Source organism: Oryctolagus cuniculus, chromosome 11 (genome assembly GCF_051225735.1).
Source record: "Oryctolagus cuniculus isolate XC-2025 breed Fujian yellow rabbit chromosome 11, ASM5122573v1, whole genome shotgun sequence".
NCBI classification, from domain to species: domain Eukaryota; kingdom Metazoa; phylum Chordata; class Mammalia; order Lagomorpha; family Leporidae; genus Oryctolagus; species Oryctolagus cuniculus.
The window spans coordinates 12321362-12338669 of NC_142877.1; the positions used below are offsets into that span (position 1 = coordinate 12321362).

At 42.9% G+C, this 17308-nt stretch overlaps 1 protein-coding gene across 13 annotated transcripts in view; it reads right to left on the minus strand.

Annotated features, from left to right (window-relative positions):
• Positions 1 to 17308, minus strand: part of NCOA3 (nuclear receptor coactivator 3) — a 145583-nt gene that overhangs the window by 73166 nt on the left and 55109 nt on the right. For 12 of the 13 annotated variants that reach the window (XM_089307069.1, XM_070051721.2, XM_070051719.2 and 9 more), the window contains one exon: positions 572 to 652. The exons of the other annotated variant lie outside the window; for it this stretch is intronic. The gene's annotated coding sequence lies outside the window, so the exon portion shown is untranslated. The remainder of the gene's footprint in view (positions 1 to 571; positions 653 to 17308) is intronic. 13 annotated transcript variants of the gene reach the window in all.

Here is a 17308-nt window from a genome sequence, read left to right on the forward strand (position 1 = left end):
TCCACTTCTGATCCCACCTCCTGCTAATGTGCCTGTGAGGCAGAAGATGGCCTGAGCGCATAGACCCTGCCACCCATGTGAGAGACCTAAATGGAGTTACAGGCTCCTAGACACAGCCCGGCCTCCTGCCAACTATTGCAGCCATTTGGGAAGTGAAGCAGCAGACGACAGCTTTCTCTCTCTGTGACTCCCCTTTTCAAATTAATCATTTTTAAAAAATTTTTTAATTACAAAAAAAAAAAAAAGGTTAGATGAAATGTTACTAGCTAGCTCAAGTAATCTGGGGAAATTAGACTACCAGGTAAACCATAAACCTAAACTGAGGACGACACAGAGTTTTGACCAAATGCTACTAAAGCATAAGGAAAAAGGCAAGTTTCCTTTCTGCCCCCCACCCCGATTTGTGATGTGATGATTATGGACATGTATATATTCCAAGTTTATTCATTCAAGTATTATAAAAACATTAATCATAAAGCAAGTTTAAATTAAAACACAAATTAAAGAAAGTATCTTCAGGAGGTGAAGTAGAAAAATTACAAAGAATCAAGTCAAAGTAAAACTGAATTACCTGGCTAACCAGCCAAATGATGTTCAGGTAGCAGTTATTTTTATTGGTCTCTGTGTTCACTGTTCAACAAGTATTTTGATCCTGAGAACAAAAAAAGGCAGAAAAGGGTTAAATTGTAATGCTCTTTTCATCATGTAAGCCTTATTATTAGTCATAAACACAAATTACCTGTTCCCATCCTTCCCTTCCCTGGATATATGAAACAAACAGAAGCTATCAAGTACACACTCCTAGGAACTGAGCAAAGGCCTTATTTTGCTATTATCATTCTTACACTTAAAAAGTCAGGTATGATACACAATATCCTCTGTCCACAGTATGTAAAATTGAACCCAGATAATTCGAGATTCAGGTAGAGAAGACCAGTTTCGGCCGGCGCCGCAGCTCACTAGGCTAATCCTCCGCCTTGCGGCACCGGCACACCAGGTTCTAGTCCCGGTCGGGGCACCGGATTCTGTCCCGGTTGCCCCTCTTCCAGGCCAGCTCTCTGCTGTGGCCAGGGAGTGCAGTGGAGGATGGCCCAAGTGCTTGGGCCCTGCACCCCATGGGAGACCAGGAGAAGTACCTGGCTCCTGCCATCAGATCGCGCACCGGCCACGGCGGCCATTGGAGGGTGAACCAACGGCAAAGGAAGACCTTTCTCTCTCTCTCTCTCTCTCTCACTGTCCACTCTGCCTGTTTAAAAATAATAAATAAATAAATAAATAAAAGACCAGTTCCAAGTCCTGAAAAGTGATCAAAACCAATGGGTATGGAGATGTCCTCACGTGTCCAAAATGAATGCTCAACAAAGAGCAAGAAAGACGACATTAATACCTGGCAGATGCTGGTGTGTAACTGCCCTGGTCCCAAAAAGATCAATTCCTACCACGTGGAGGGATAAAGCAAGCACAGGGGAGCGAAGGGACACAGATGTTTCCTTGGCCTCGTCATAAAAGGATGCATTTGGGTCACCAAAAAGTAGTATTTCTAAATAGGAAACTGAGGAATGGTGTTTCCAAAACAATATGCAACAGAATACAGGAACATGTAAACAGCAGGCTTTACACATGAGGAAGCTAGGGAGCGGGTTCCGATGTGACAAAGAAATCAGCCAATGAAAACATTCACCTCAACCCACGAATTTCCAAATGTAACAACAGAGGAGCAGGCACTGTGGCACAGCAGGTTAAGCTATCATCTGCAGTGCCGGCATCCCGTATGGGCGCTGGTTTGAATCCCAGCTGCTCTACTTCTGATCCAACTCCCCGATGATGTATCTGGGAAAGCAGCGGAAGATGGCTTGAGTGCTTGGGTCACTGCACCCATCTGGGACACCTACATAAAGCTCCAGGCTCCTGGCTTCAGCCTAGCCCAGCCCTGGCAGTTACGGCCATTTGGGGAGTGAACCAGCAGATGAAAGATTGACAATCACACATACAAAAACCAAATCCCACTGACATAAAAACTGAGTATGAATTTTTCCAAAATATTAGATAAATAAGAAGGTAAAGAGACAAAACTAATTAACTAGAATTTACAGAAAGGTGACTGATGTGGGGCTGGAGTTGTGGTGTAGTGGTTAAACCACCCTATGACTTAGCAATCCAGAGTGCCAGCTGCATTGCTGTTGATTTCCAATCCAGCTTCCTGCTAACATGCCTGGGAAAATAACCGATGGCAGCCCAAGTACTTGGGTCCGGGCCACCCACAAAGGTTATCTCCAGGTGGAGTTCTTGGCTCCCAGTTTTGGCCTGGCCCAGCCTTAGCTATTGGGAGACATCTGGGGAGTGAACCAGCAGATGGTTCACTCAGCCTTTCAAATAAATAAATTTTAAAGGAAAAAATGGTGAATGATGGGATCTATGATATCAAAAGCTGCATCACCAAGGGGGCAGGGTGGGAGGAATGTCAAACCGAGCTCTGTGGAACTGGCACTGTGGCATAGCAGGTAAAGCCACCACCTGCAGTGCCCGGCATCCGATGTGGGCACTGGTTCTAGTCCCGGCTGCTCCATTTCTGATCCAACTCTGCTATGGCCTAGGAAAGCAGTAGAAGATGGCTCAAGTCTTTGGGCCCCTGGACCCATGTGGGAGACCCGGAAGAAGCTCCTGGATTCAGATGGGCCCAACTCCAGATGTTGCAGTCATTTGAGGAGTGAACCAGCAGACTGAAGACTCACTCTCTAACAGCCTTTCAAGTAAATAAATAAATCTTAAAAAAAAAAAAAAAAAAAAAAAGAGAGAGAGAGAGAGAGAGAGATTTGTTGATGGCTCATCTGAGAGGTGCCTGGAGGCCAGAACAAAGCATCAACCTGAGGGCAGAGAGTTAAGAGAGAAAATTGCATCTATATAATGCTGACGCCTGGAAAACACCAACAGGACAAAAGCAGCCACTGAATATTATGGACGTGTTTTTCTTCTGCTGTTGAACATGGAAGGGGGCAAGGGCTCCACCATTAATCACATTAAACTCATTGTTCTTTCCATGCTGCTACTGGCATTGCTCCCAGGGACTGCCTCCTCACTGTCCTGAAATCAGAGATGAAGGAAAACCCAGTATCACCCACTCATCTAGAGAGCAATACAGAGTAAGCTGGGTCTCCAATCAGATTTCCAGTTAAAGGCTGCATAACATCGCCGATAAACACAACATTCTTGTAGTTGATACATTTATCAAGTAGTAAACAAGCTGTATGTCAAAATTATAACATTTCACGGGCCGGCGCCGTGGCTCAATAGGCTAATCCTCCACCTTGCGGCGCCGGCACACCGGGTTCTAGTCCCGGTTGGGGCGCCGGATTCTGTCCCGGTTGCCCCTCTTCCAGGCCAGCTCTCTGCTATGGCCAGGGAGTGCAGTGGAGGATGGCCCAGGTGCTTGGGCCCTGCACCCCATGGGAGACCAGGAAAAGCACCTGGCTCCTGGCTCCTGCCAGGATCAGCGCGGTGCGCCGGCTGCAGCGGCGGCCATTGGAGGGTGAACCAGCGGCAAAGGAAGACCTTTCTCTCTCTGTCTCTCTCTCTCACTGTCCACTCTGCCTGTCAAAAAAAAAAAAATTATAACATTTCACTTGCAAGAATCAACTGCACCCAGTATACAGCTACAATGAAAGGAAGAAATGAATATAAGTCAAAATTCTATGAAAATTAAAAATTCCATAAAAAGGTGCCATTTTAGCTTTATAAGCTTAATTTTTAAAATTTTACTATTTTTAGTCCTTTATTATATGTTCAAGTAAGTTAAAATGTTTTCGCAAGAGCAGACATTATAGCATAGAAAGCTAACTCTCATTTGGGATGCTAGCACCCCTATATTGCATCCCATATCCAAGTGCGTGGGGTCAGAGTCCCAAGGCTTCAGACCCAGCTTCCTGCTAATGCACACCCTAGAAAGCAGCAGATGGTGGCTCAAGTACCTGGGTGCTTGCCACCTATGATGGAGACCTGGACAGAGTTCTGGCTCCTGGCTTCAGCCTGGTGCAGGCGCTGCTGTTACAAGCACTTGGAGAGTAAGCTAGCAGATGGACTATCTCTTTCTCTCTCCCCCTTCTCAAATAAAAACTTTAATTTTTTAAGAAATTTATTTATTTGAAAGACAGAGTCAGAGAGAGGCAGAGGCAGAGGCAGAGGCAGAGGCAGAGAGAGAGAGAGAGAGAGAGAGAGAGAGAGAAGGTCTTCTACCAGCTGGCTCACTCCCCAGACGGCTGCAACTGCCAGAGTTGGGCCAGTTGAAAATCGGGAGCAAGGAGCCTCTTCTGGGTCTCCCATGCAGGTGCAGGGGCCCAAGGACTTGAGCCATCTTACACTGTTTTCCCAGGCCATAGCAGGGAGCTTGAGCAGAACTGGAGCAGCCAGAACTTGAACCGCCATCCATTATGGGATGCCCTGGAGGTGGCAGCCCTACCTGCTATATCACAGTGTTGGCCCCAAAATAACCCTTTTTTTGAAAATGTTTTTGGTATCCAGAACATTGGTAAGACTTCAGCAACAGATTTTTTTAAAACAGTATCATGTTTTTGATGGGGGAGAAGGAAAAAGTATTACATTATATGCATATTTGATAAAATAAAAACAGGTTTTAAAAAAAAAAATCTGACATGAGGCCAGCACCGTGGCATGGCAGGTTACGCCACGTCTACAGCGCAGGCATTCCATACAGGATCCAGTTCAATTCCTGGTTGCTCCAGTTCTAATCCAGCTCCCTACTAATGAGCCTGGGAAAGCAACAGAAGGTGGCCCAAGCACTTGGGCCCTGCACCCCATCTAGGAGACCTGGAAGAAGTTCCTGGCTTCAGATCGGTGCAGCTCCACCTGTTGCAGCCATCTGGGGAGTGGACCAGCAGATGGAAGACCCTTCTCTCTCTCTCTCTCTCTCTCTCTGTAACTTTCCCTTTCAAATAAAATAAATCTTAAAAAAAAAATAACTGACATATTACCACTTATCCTATGACATATACTAGAAAGGATCGAGATGACAATTTATTCTGTGCAGTTATTTAATAAGTTATAATCATAAATAATTTTAAAATTATAACAAATATTTAGTTCTATACATAGTCAACCTGAAAATTTAAAAGATGAAGGGAAAACAGAATCCTTGGCTTTAGAAAGTTTTATAATATCCAGCTTACTGAAATGACCTTGCACAAGCATTTAATTCAATTAACTGCTTACTTTGTGTCTGTTAGATGCCAGGCACTGCGCTGGTCCTTAGAAATACAAGCAAATCATGGTTCCTACAGTGACTGAGGAAAAGCGAAGCAGGTCTGAAGAGCCCCGCTTTATACCTTCCCTGAAAGGAAGGCCATGTTCAGCCAGTAAGCACTTGCTGAGCACCAGCGTGCCATCGGGCTAGACAGCGGGATAAAAGAGCCCCAAGTGCAGGGCATGGCCCTGTGAGAGCGGGAGTACAACCGGAGAGAAGGACAACCTGCCTTGCCATTTTCACAGGGTCGTCACTATTCAAATGTGAAAGCAAGGCAAATCCATTTATCTCAGCCCCAGCCCAATAAAGGACTAGTGAAAACATGTACAATTTTTGCACTTATTGTCCAGACTTATCATAATCAAAGTGCCATTTTAGTTTCTTTGCAATAAAAGGCAAAAGATGTCATCTATGTAAAAATTACATAGATGGAACACAGGAAACATTAAATGGGGTATATAAAGGTAGGTGAAAATGAAAACTATTTTTAAACCAACATATCCAGAAAATTATGCCATACATGTGCTTACACATTGATACTGTCCAGTAATTGAAAAATAGCATTAAACGTTTTAATTTTTCAAATTACTTTGAGATTGAGAACCAAACTAAAAAATCCCGTTGGCAGACCAGTTTACTAGCAGAACCCGTATCTTTGGCTGAGCTAAAGTCAGGAACGACAAGGTTACTGAAACAGCCTGCTAGCGCACGTTCTGCCTCCCTCCACCCTCCTTGGCAAAACTGCATGCAGAGCTGCACGATCAGGCAGAATAAATACAGGAAAGAGGGTGGGAGGGGCGGGTGGGGAGGTGAGCACGGCTCTGGGCTCCGCCAGTGGAAGGCGTTCCACAAGAATTGCTACAGGGTCAAAAGTTTACAGTGGTTTCAATTTCACCTTTTAGCAGCCAATCAGGAAACAGACTGCATGCTGACCCCTCGGGCTGCAAATGAACATTAACTCATTGGCTACCAGGATTGCAGATATTCCTTTTCTTGTAAGGTTTTTCTTTTGCTTTTCTTTATTTAAGGGCAGAAAGGGACTGGGAGAAGGCAAAGAACATCTTAAGTTCAAGATGACAATTTTATTTAAGACCATGTCTTCTAAACAGGTGCTAGAGGGGACAATCAAGTAATTATTTTTCTCCTTGAAATAATTATTATACCCTATAACAAACCAAGTATTAATGTTAGTACAACACAAAGAATGAACTTAAGCAGAGATGGATTTACCTCCATGAGACTGCAATTCTAAGAACAATAACAAAATAATAGTAAAAGAGTGCTGGTTGTGTTTTTAGTAATGATATTTAATTATTTACACCCAAATTTTTCTAATTGCATGGATCCCCAACCCCTCCCCAAATCATTAACATAAATGTGGAATATGCCTATCCTTTTCATATTATAGATCTACAGAAATGTAGGTACAGCTCTTAAAGTTTAAGGTTTCTTTCTCTATTTCTCCCCCAAACGCAGTACCCAGGAGTATTCCTCTACATAAACTCAGGCATGAAACCTCTGGCAATAGATCCAACTGCATCCCTCACTAATTTTTTTCATGTAAATTCCTTCCAAATACAGAAATCAATAAACTAACCCATTAAATACTATTTTCAACATTCTATATTTAACACTGAACAAGGCTAAAATGAAGATCTATACTATATACACTTTGAAGTACTACACTTAAAATCTAGATTTAAAAAAAAAAAAAAACCTAGATTGCCTTTGAAGCACTACAGGATAAAAGTATAAAATAGCTGTATTCACTGCTCTCTTATCCAAACATGTCAATTCTAAATCAACAGATAGTGATTGTGTAGCTAGCAATATTTCTCACTGATACAAAAGGCAACTGAATTTTAGCATTCTACTGACTTAAGTTTACACTTAGAAGCCCCATAGGTATCATCACGACCTAAGAAAACAATTTCATTTAAGATTATTAGCTCTTATCCAAACCAGCAAAGACACCACAGAAATTTCTGAAAACCCCTAAGTAACCAACATGCAAAAGTACCTTAAGTTAGTATACAGCCAAAATGCCCCTAGTTTACATATACTCTATAGTGTATAAAATGTGTGTAGCAATTTAATGACAGTTGTTAAGGCAGTAAATAAATGTAATGCTGATATAGTTACTTCTTAATTTAGCATTAAAGCAAGTAATTTTCTAGTTAGCACTACCAAACCTTCATGATTTAGGTTTATGCATATTTGGCAATAAAAAGTCTATAATTTTAAAAAAAGATCTAGTTGATTTTTAACATAGTTTGCAAAAGCTTTATATATCTACATTAAATTAGAGGAGTCTTCTGTTTATCTTCCTACAAGATGGCCTCATTCTGAAAGAAAATGGATGTGATAAAATTTTACATCAAGTCAGCATGTTAGCAAGAAGCTTTTTTGTGTGTTCTGAATTTGATTAATACAAGCCAAGGTCACTTCCTGAAAGATGCCTACCGTTGCAGCTGCAGGCAAGCCAGGCTCCGGCTCAGGCTGGGGGAAGGGAGTGGGTAATGGCATCTATTACCACTCAGAGAGGATTCCATCTCTCTGCAGCTATGCTGTGCGAGGGTGGGGGCCATAGTGGATCTGGCATAGTAAAATTAATATCACTGGCATATTAAAATATTTCTATTCCTTAATATTTAAAAACAAATTTAATCCAATATATAATTTTCATATCAAGAGTGTATCAAGGATATCCTCCCCTATGATGTGTAAAAACATTTCACTTTATACCAAATCAGTTAATGTCAGACACTGAAGTAAACTTAATATTCAAGACAACTTAACCTGTACTTGCTACACAAAGTGCCTACAAAGGAAGGCACAGGTCACTGAAGAAAACAGAATCAGACAAATTTCTTTTAAGCCACATGGTTTTATATAAAACTCATCAATGCAGAAATCTAAAACACAAAAGCCTGAATTGTAAAACTTTTATTCTGAAATTCAACTGAATTTTCATCTTATCAACATTAACACAAATATTATACCTCTAAGCCCCCCCAATAAACAACCCACACATCAAAATACACATTACCAGCAACTAGACAATCAACCTCTCCTTGAGTAATTAATAAGAAAATGTATGGAGTAGTTACTATGCACAGTTAGGAGAACATTAAAGACCCATACTCTTTAAGGCTCTCTATACATTGCTACCAAATGGATAAAATGTTAAACATGGTCAGCAAATCTTGTAATTTTCTATATGTAACCTTGGAAAATTTAGATTGACTTTGTGTGCCTTTTTCCAAATGGGGATTATATGTGAACCATAATATTCCACATATAATCAGCAAGACATCTCTGTTTTTAATAGTTGTAGAACAAAACATAGCTTCTCTCTCCTTGCCCCCTTATCAGCATGTTAAAGGCATTACTTCTATTTGCTACATGAATTTAGAATATAATTTTGTCCCTCCCCTGTGGTCCCCACCATTTTTCTGATTGAGGTTTGGTTCAATAACTTCAACAGAGAGTGAACAAATGATTTTAGACTCTCGAGTCCAAACAAACTGATACTTTTTTTAAAGTCTTTTACTTTTCAATGACTGACAGGAAAGGGTTGTTATTTAGTGAGCACAGAGCTTTCTGTATATGCAAACAGCTTTTTGAACCATTTTAGGAAAGGGAAGGCAACCAAATAAAAACACTGTGAGGACTCACTGAATTCAGACAACCTGGGGGGTGCAGGGGGCTGAGAATAAGAAAGGCACTCAGAAGGCCTAAAGAAGCTCAGATCCATGCCTCTGAAATGGGACAAATCCAAAGAGGCACAGGGGTAAATTAGTTATTCATACTACCTCCCCCCAAGAAACCTAGTGGGGCAATGAAGGGGGTGAATTTTTCCTCAACTTCTCCTGGCCTCTCTTTTCTTTTTTTCCCACCACATAAATCATTCCCAAAATAACAAAGAAAGCACTGAGCTGAAACAGTAACCAGCTAGTTTCTTGTCATAACCAGGACAAGGGAAGTGCAATCGGTCCCTCTCAGCTCCAGCTAAATCTTTCCTCTCCCCTGCTTTTATCCAAGTGCCCAATGCATGCCTCACTTGGCAAGCAACACAAATTAAACTCAGGCCACAGCAGCTTGCTGCCTGGTCTTCTTCCTGGACCACTGCAGTTTGTGTGCCAAAAATAGAACCAGAAAGGAAATATTGACTATAAAACAAAAGCAAACAAAATAGTGGCCTCCAGATCTTCTGGCTTTGCCAGAATGGTTTAAAAAAAAAAAAGTCTCAAATATTTCCTATGGGCTGAAACTGGGCAGATTATTCCCATAATCAAAATATTCTGGCCGGCGCCGCAGCTCACTAGGCTAATCCACCACCTTGCGGTGCCGGCACACTGGGTTCTAGTCCCAGTTGGGGCACAGGATTCTGTCCCGGTTGCCCCTCTTCCAGGCCAGCTCTCTGCTGTGGCCAGGGAGTACAGTGGAGGATGGCCCAGGTGCTTGGGCCCTGAACCCCATGGGAGACCAGGAGAAGTACCTGGCTCCTGCCATTGGATCAGTGCGGTGCACTGGCCGCAGCGTGCCGGCCGCGGCGGCCATTGGAGGGTGAACCAATGGCAAAAGGAAGACTTTTCTGTCTCTCTCACTGTCCACTCTGCCTGTCAAAAAAAAAAAATTCTGCTTAAAATTTTTAAAACATCTTGTAAACTATTATTACTCAGAAATAATGTAAGATGCCATTCTCTTAACTTTTTCTAAGATTTAGAGGAGAGGAAGAGAAAGAGGGAGGGAGGGAGGGAGGGAGGGGTCTTCCACCTGCTGGTTCACTCCCCAAATGTCTGGAGCTATGCCGATCCGAAGCCAGGAGCCAGGAGCCTCTTCCGGGTCTCCCATGTGGGTGCAGGAGACCAAGGACTTGGGCCATCTTCTACTGCTTTCCCAGGCCACAGCAGAGAGCTGTATCAGAAGTGGAGCAGCCAGGACTCGAACCGGCGTCCATATGGGATGCCGGCAGCAGCACAGCGCCAACCTCTCTCAATTTTTTTTTTTTTTTTTTTAACAGGCAGAGTGGACAGTGAGAGAGAGAGAGACAGAGAGAAAGGTCTTCCTTTGCCGTTGGTTCACCCTCCAATGGCCGCCACGGCCGGCGCACTGCGGCCGGCGCACCACGCTGATCCGATGGCAGGAGCCAGGAGCCAGGTGCTTTTCCTGGTCTCCCATGGGGTGCAGGGCCCAAGCACCTGGGCCATCCTCCACTGCATTCCCTGGCCACAGCAGAGAGCTGGCCTGGAAGAGGGGCAACCGGGACAGAATCCGGCGCCCCAACTGGGACTAGAACCCGGTGTGCCGGCGCCACTAGGCGGAGGATTAGCCTAGTGAGCCACGGCGCCGGCCACCTCTCTCAATTTTTTAAAAACACTGAGACTGGGGCTGCCATTGCGGCATAGCATCCCATATGGGTACCAGTTCAAGTCCTAGCTATCGCACTTTCCCATCTAGCGCCTTGCTAATGCGCTTGGGAAAGCAGTAGAAGATGATTCAAGTGTGTGGGCCCCTGCACCAATGTGAGAGACCCATAGGCCAGATGGAGTTCCTGGTTCCAGGCTTCAGCCTGGCCCTAATTATTGCAGGCATATAGGAAGTGAACCAGTGGATGAAATATCTCTTTCTCCTTGTCTCTTTTATGTCACTCTGCTTTTAAAATAAATCTTTAAAAAGAAACAAAGAAGGGCCCAGCATTGTGATACAGCAGGTTAAGCCAGAGTCTGCAATGCTGACACCCCACGTGAGCATTGGTTTTGATTCACACCTGCTCAACTTCCGTTCCCGCTCCCTGCTGATATGCCTGGGAAATCAGACCCTGAAGCAGCTCCTGGCTTCAGCCTGGCCCAGCTCCAGCCATTGCAGCCATTTGGGGAATGAAAAAGTAGATGGACGATCTCTTCCTCTCTCTCTGTAACTCTGCCTTTCAAATAAATAAAATAAATCTTTTAACATTTTAAAAATAAAAAGAGACAGACAGGAAGAGAGAGAAACTCCTATGTGCTTGTTTACTCCCCAAATACCTAGAAACCCAAAGCCAGAGCCAGGAACTCAACCCACATCCCAGTGTGGGCAACAACTCAACCACTTGAGCCATTACTGCTAGGGACCTAGGATCCTCATTAACAGGAAGCTGAAGTCAAGAACCAGAAATAGGTATCAAAGCCAGGTTCTACAATGAAATCCAGGCATCTTAGCCATTAGCCCAAACCCCTGTCCTAGAATATATGTAGGTTTCATACACCAAAAACATGCACACCATGAACACAGTTAAACTTCAACTGGTCAAATGTGGTAAAATGTAAACATCTAAATAATAATGGCAAGGCAGGAATCTGTCTCAGTGATTAATAGCCCACTTGGGACAGCCACATCCCACATGGGAATATTTTGCATTCAATGAACCCACCTCAGGCTGGTGATCCCAGCTTCCTACAGTGCAAGCCCTGGAACACAGCAGGTGACGCCCCAAGTAACTGAGCGCCAGCTCCCACCTTCCATCCTATTCAGGGGCTCTTGAGGCATTTGGGAACTGAACCAGAAGATGAAATCACTCTCACTCTTGGCCTTGCACTCTCTCTTTGCCAGAAAGACACATCTTTGAAAGATAATATTAAAGGATTACAATCTATGGAATAAGCCAAAAATGAATATAGAGAAATGTCTTCCTTAGAGTAGAAAGCTTTCTATAATAAATATGGAAGCAATGATGGAATTAGAAAAATCAACATTTGGCAAAAGCTGTAATAATTCATTCACAATTCAAGAATCATAAAAAGCAGTTAAAAGTTTCAGAAGTAATGGCATATTTCCATAATTAGACTAAAAACCTCATAGGATATCTTACAGTATCCTCCCACAAATAACCATACAGTGAAGTAGCAGGCAACACCTTGATCAAGTGGTCAAATACTGCAGTAATGGGACAAATCTACATGCATCTGGTTAGACTGAGAACACATCTACTTGTTTTCTCCTTCAAAAGTACAGCTGAACATAAACATGCGGAACCACACCCCCAACAATTGAGGGACCTCCATAAAATCACTGATCTACAATCCTCAAAAGTATCAATGTCATGAAACAAAGATCAGAAACTGTTTCAGATTTAAGACTGAAAATTATGACATAACAAATCAATCCAGTGCATGAACTTCGATTTCTTTTCATGTAAGAGAACATTGAGACAACTGATGAAACTTGAATAAAGCCTATAAATGATTCCATAAATATTAATTTCCTGACTTTTGTAATTAGTTTAATAAGTAAATCAATGCATTCCCTAAAAAATATACACTAAAGTATGTATTTTGGAACTTATTTTCAAATGGCATAGGAAAAATAAGCATATATAACAAGGAGGAAGCAGATACACTATAATAAATGTAAAGATTTGAAGATATGAGCAAAGATTACTCAGAATTCTTTGTATTAGCCTTGCAACTTTCTTTCTAAAATAAAGGGAAAATACAAAAAAAATGTAACAGTAAGTAACAGGGAGAAAACATTTAAAATTTATAAACAAGATAAGAAGCTCTACAAGATTAGTGAGGAAAGACAAAGTAGGAAAATGGGCAATATCACAGTAGTATAAACGGCCAAGCAACACATGAAATACACAATACTTGCATATAAAATCATGTTAGTGGCAAAAATTAGTAACGTTTTAAGATTTCGGTTATTTGAAATGCAGGGTTAGGCTAAGCCAGTCAGGAGCCGGTGACCTAAATATTTGGGCCATGATTTGCTGTGTCCCATGCACGTTAGCAGAAAGCTGGAGAGGAGGCAGAAGAGCCTGGGTTTGAATCAAGCTCTCTGATGTGGAATGCAGGCATCCCAAGCAGTTGCCTGATCCACTATTCCACAATACTGGCCCCAAAAAAATCAGTAAAAGTGCATGTATCTTTTAGGCTGAAGAAATCCATGACAAAGAATATAGAAAAGGCGCATCAAAATATAAAAGTATATATACAGCAAGGGCCGGCGCCGCGGCTCACTAGGCTAATCCTCCGCCTTGCGGCGCCGGCACACCGGGTTCTAGTCCCGGTCGGGGCGCCGGATTCTGTCCCGGTTGCCCCTCTTCCAGGCCAGCTCTCTGCTGTGGCCCGGGAGGGCAGTGGAGGATGGCCCAAGTCCTTCGGCCCTGCACCCCATGGGAGACCAGGATAAGTACCTGGCTCCTGCCATCGGATCAGCGCAGTGCGCCAGTTGCAGCATGCTGGCCACGGCGGCCATTGGAGTGTGAACCAACAGCAAAGGAAGACCTTTCTGTCTCTCTCTCTCTCTCACTGTCCACTCTTCCTGTCAAAAAAAAAAAAAAAAAAAAGTATACAGCAAGGACACTCAATATAATATTCTATATAAGAATAAAATAAGGTGGGGAAATACATAGCGAGCACCAGTAGGGGAATATAAACTCCAAATTTTTTTATAAGATTTATTTATTTTCAAAGTCAGAGAGAGAGAGAAAGAAAGATCTTCCATCTGCTGGTTCATTCCCCAGATGGCTTCAGTGGCCACGACTGGGTCAGACTATAGCCAGGAGCCAGGAGCTTCGTGGATGGCAGGGGTTCAAGCAGTTGGACCATCTTCTGCTACTTTTCCCAGGAGATAGGCGGGAGCTGGATGGAAGTGGAGCAGCCAGTACATGAACTGGCACCATATGAGACACCAGCAGCACAGCTGGCAGCTTTACTCACTACTCCAAATCACTGGCCCTTTAATTGGATGCAAGCTGCTTGAAGTAGGAGATCACAGTTTTTCTATTTGTTGAGTACACACCCTGAAACTGGCACATGACATGTCCATTTCCTGAATTAACAGACAAATGGTTAAAAAAAGACATCCAACAATGTCACATCACATAATAGCCATGGAAGAGAATGCAGATTTTCATACAAACCACATAAATACAAAGAACTCCATGAAACAGCAACTGAAAAAATCTGCAGGCAACATAACATGGTTGCTTTAACATATCAGAGTACTTCTACACAGACAGAAATGCTTACACCTGGGGTAGAGAAAGGTACAGACAATTTTGATGAGCAACTTAACTGAGGAAATGCTTTTATTATTGTACTTCCTCTTGAAGAGTAGTTTTAGGTTCATAGCAAAATACACCCCCACACATGCATATCCTCACCCGTTATTAACAACCCCCAGAGTGGCAAACTTGTTCCAACTGATGAATCTGCTACATCATTTATCAAGCCAAAACTGCTGTACTTTCTTAAGCAGTAGGATTACGAATAACATGTTCTCAGTATTTTTTAAACAAACTATAAAGACAATGTTAAATTATTAATGTAATATAAAAAGAATAGATTAGGAAAACAGTAACATTTACCAAGAGTCTTAAAAATCTTTGACCCAGGGGCCAGCATCATGGCACGGCCAGGTAAGCAGCCACACCAACATCCTACAGTATATGCTGTTCGAGGCCCGGCAGCTCTACTTCCAATCCAGCTCCCTGATAATGTGTCTGAAAGGAGACAGCAGAGGATGGTCTAAGCTCTTGGGCCCCTACCACCCATGTGAGAGGCCAAGATGGAGTTCCAGGCTCCTGGTTATGGCCTGGCCCAGTCCTGGCCATTTCAGCCATGTGTAGAATAAACCAGTGGATGAAGAAAACTGTCACTTGACTTTCAAATAAATAAATAAATCTTTAAAAAAAAAAAAAAAGTATGATTCAGAACCTACTTCCGGTCAGAGTTGTGGCATGGCAGGTAAAGCCACTCATACAACACCAGCATCCCACATCCCACTCGGATGCCACTTCGAGCCGCTCCACTTCCAATCCAGCTCCCTGTTAATGTGCCTGGGAAGGCAGCAAAAGATGGCCCAAGTGCTTGGACTCCTGCACTCACATGGGAGACCCGAATGAAACTCCTGACTCCAGCCTGGCCCAGCCTTGGCTGTTGAGGCCATTTGGGGAATGGAAGATACCTGTCTCCATCTTTCCTTCTCTTTCAAATAAATAAAATATTTTTTTAAAAAAGAAGTGTACACAAAGTTTATGGTGCCAAACACTCACCCAAACATTACTTTTAAAAATCACAAAATGGAAGGGGGCACCATGTGGTGCAGTAGTTAAGTCACAGCTTCGACACCCACATCCCTCCTCAGAATGCCTGTTTGAGACCTGGTTATCCCACCTGCCATTTCAGCTTTAACGTGCACCCCGGCAGGCAGAGGTTAATGGCTTACATACTTATGTCCCTGCCACCCATGTGAATGACAGTTATGGAGTTCCTGGCTCCTGGCTTCAGCCTTGCCCAGCCCCAAAGATGCTGCTGGCATTTGGAAAGTGAATCAGCAGATGAAAGATATTTATCTATCCCACACTCCTTTCAAATAAACAAATTATTTTAAAAGATTTATTTATTTATTTGAAAGGCAGAATTAAAAGAGAGGCAGAAGCAGAGAGAGAGGGAGGGAATCTTCCATGCTGCCACCTGCAGTGCCAGCATCCCATATGGATGCCGGCCCATTTCTGATCCAGCTCCCTACTGATGTACCTGGGAAAGCGGTGAAAGGTGGTCTGAGTTCTTGGGCCGCTACTACCCATGTGGGAGACCTGGAAGAGGCTCCTTGCTCTGACCAGGCCTAGCCTGGCCGTTGCGGGTATCTGGGCAGTGAACCAGCAGATGGAAGATGAATTGATCAAGCATTCTCTCTCCCTTTCTCTGTAACTTGGACTCCCAAATAAGTCTTTAAATAACAATACTGTATTAGTATTAGTTTATTAATTATAATAAATGTACCATGTACCACATAGTAGGGAAACGGAGGGGGGAATACAAAGTAAATGGGAAGTATATTATCTGCTCAATGCTAAATTTTTCTATAACTATAAACCTGTTACTAGAAAAAAAAAGTTTATAGACTTTTTTCCCCCATGATATGAATAACAAGGGGCTGGCACTGAGGAGCAGTGGGTTAAGCCAAAACTGCAAAGCAGGCATCCCATAAGGGCGCCCAAGGCCCAGCTGCTGCGCTTCCAATCCAGCTCCCTCACGTGCCTGGGAAAGCAACAGAAGATGGCCCAAGTACTTGAGGCCCTTCCATCTATGTGAGACACAAATGAAGCTCCTGGCTTTGGCCTTGCAGCCATTTGAGGAAAGACCACCAGATGTAAGATTGATCTCTCTCTCTTCCCCCCCTTCCCTGTCTCTCCCTCTAACTCTGCCTTTCAATTAAACAAATGTTTTCTTAAAAAATTTCAAAAAAGGTATCACTTGATAAAGTACTACATAACACAAATTAAATAAGCAAGTTTTGCAATTATTTTAATAACTGAGTTGCATAAAACTTTCGAAAATAAGGATGCAGAGTTTCAACATCACATTTTTGCTTATGTAAATAATGCCATCCAAAGCTCCCAAGAGGAAAACTCGCATGAAAAGTCTTCAAAGATTTAAGGTGACCTTTGGGTTAATAACCCTAGCAAGCTGGTTCTCAACAGTGTATGTGTGCATGTGTGTGTGTGTGTGTGTGTGTGTATTTTAAAGATTTGAAAGGCAGAGTGATAGGGAGAGAGGGAGAGACAAAGAGATCTTCCATCTGCTTTGTTCACTCCTCCAATGGTAGCAATGGCTGCAGCTGGGCCAGGCAGAAGCCAGGAGCCAGGAACTCTACCCGGGTCTCCCAAGTGGGTGGCAGGGGCCCAAGCACTCAAGCCATCTTCTATTGCCTTCTCAGGCGCATTAGCAGGAATCACAACAGTAAATATAAACTTGCTCTTTGTCTTAATTAATCAGTGTAGAAGGTGTTTTTCTCTACAATTCTCATTCAATCATCCCTAAGGCTTTGCAATCTATCTGCATAACAAAACTGGAAGATTTTTTTTTTCTGTCAACTCAAACATTTAGCAAACATCCATGTGCCAGGATGAATATACTGTAACAAAGCATTTTTGCCTTGTCAAAGAGACTGAGCTGATTATCCAAAGAAAATCTATTCCAATAAACTTGCTGAGAGGAATATCAAGTACATAGTGAGAAAATATACAAGCTTAACTGTATATTAGAGAGTTACAGATTGTTA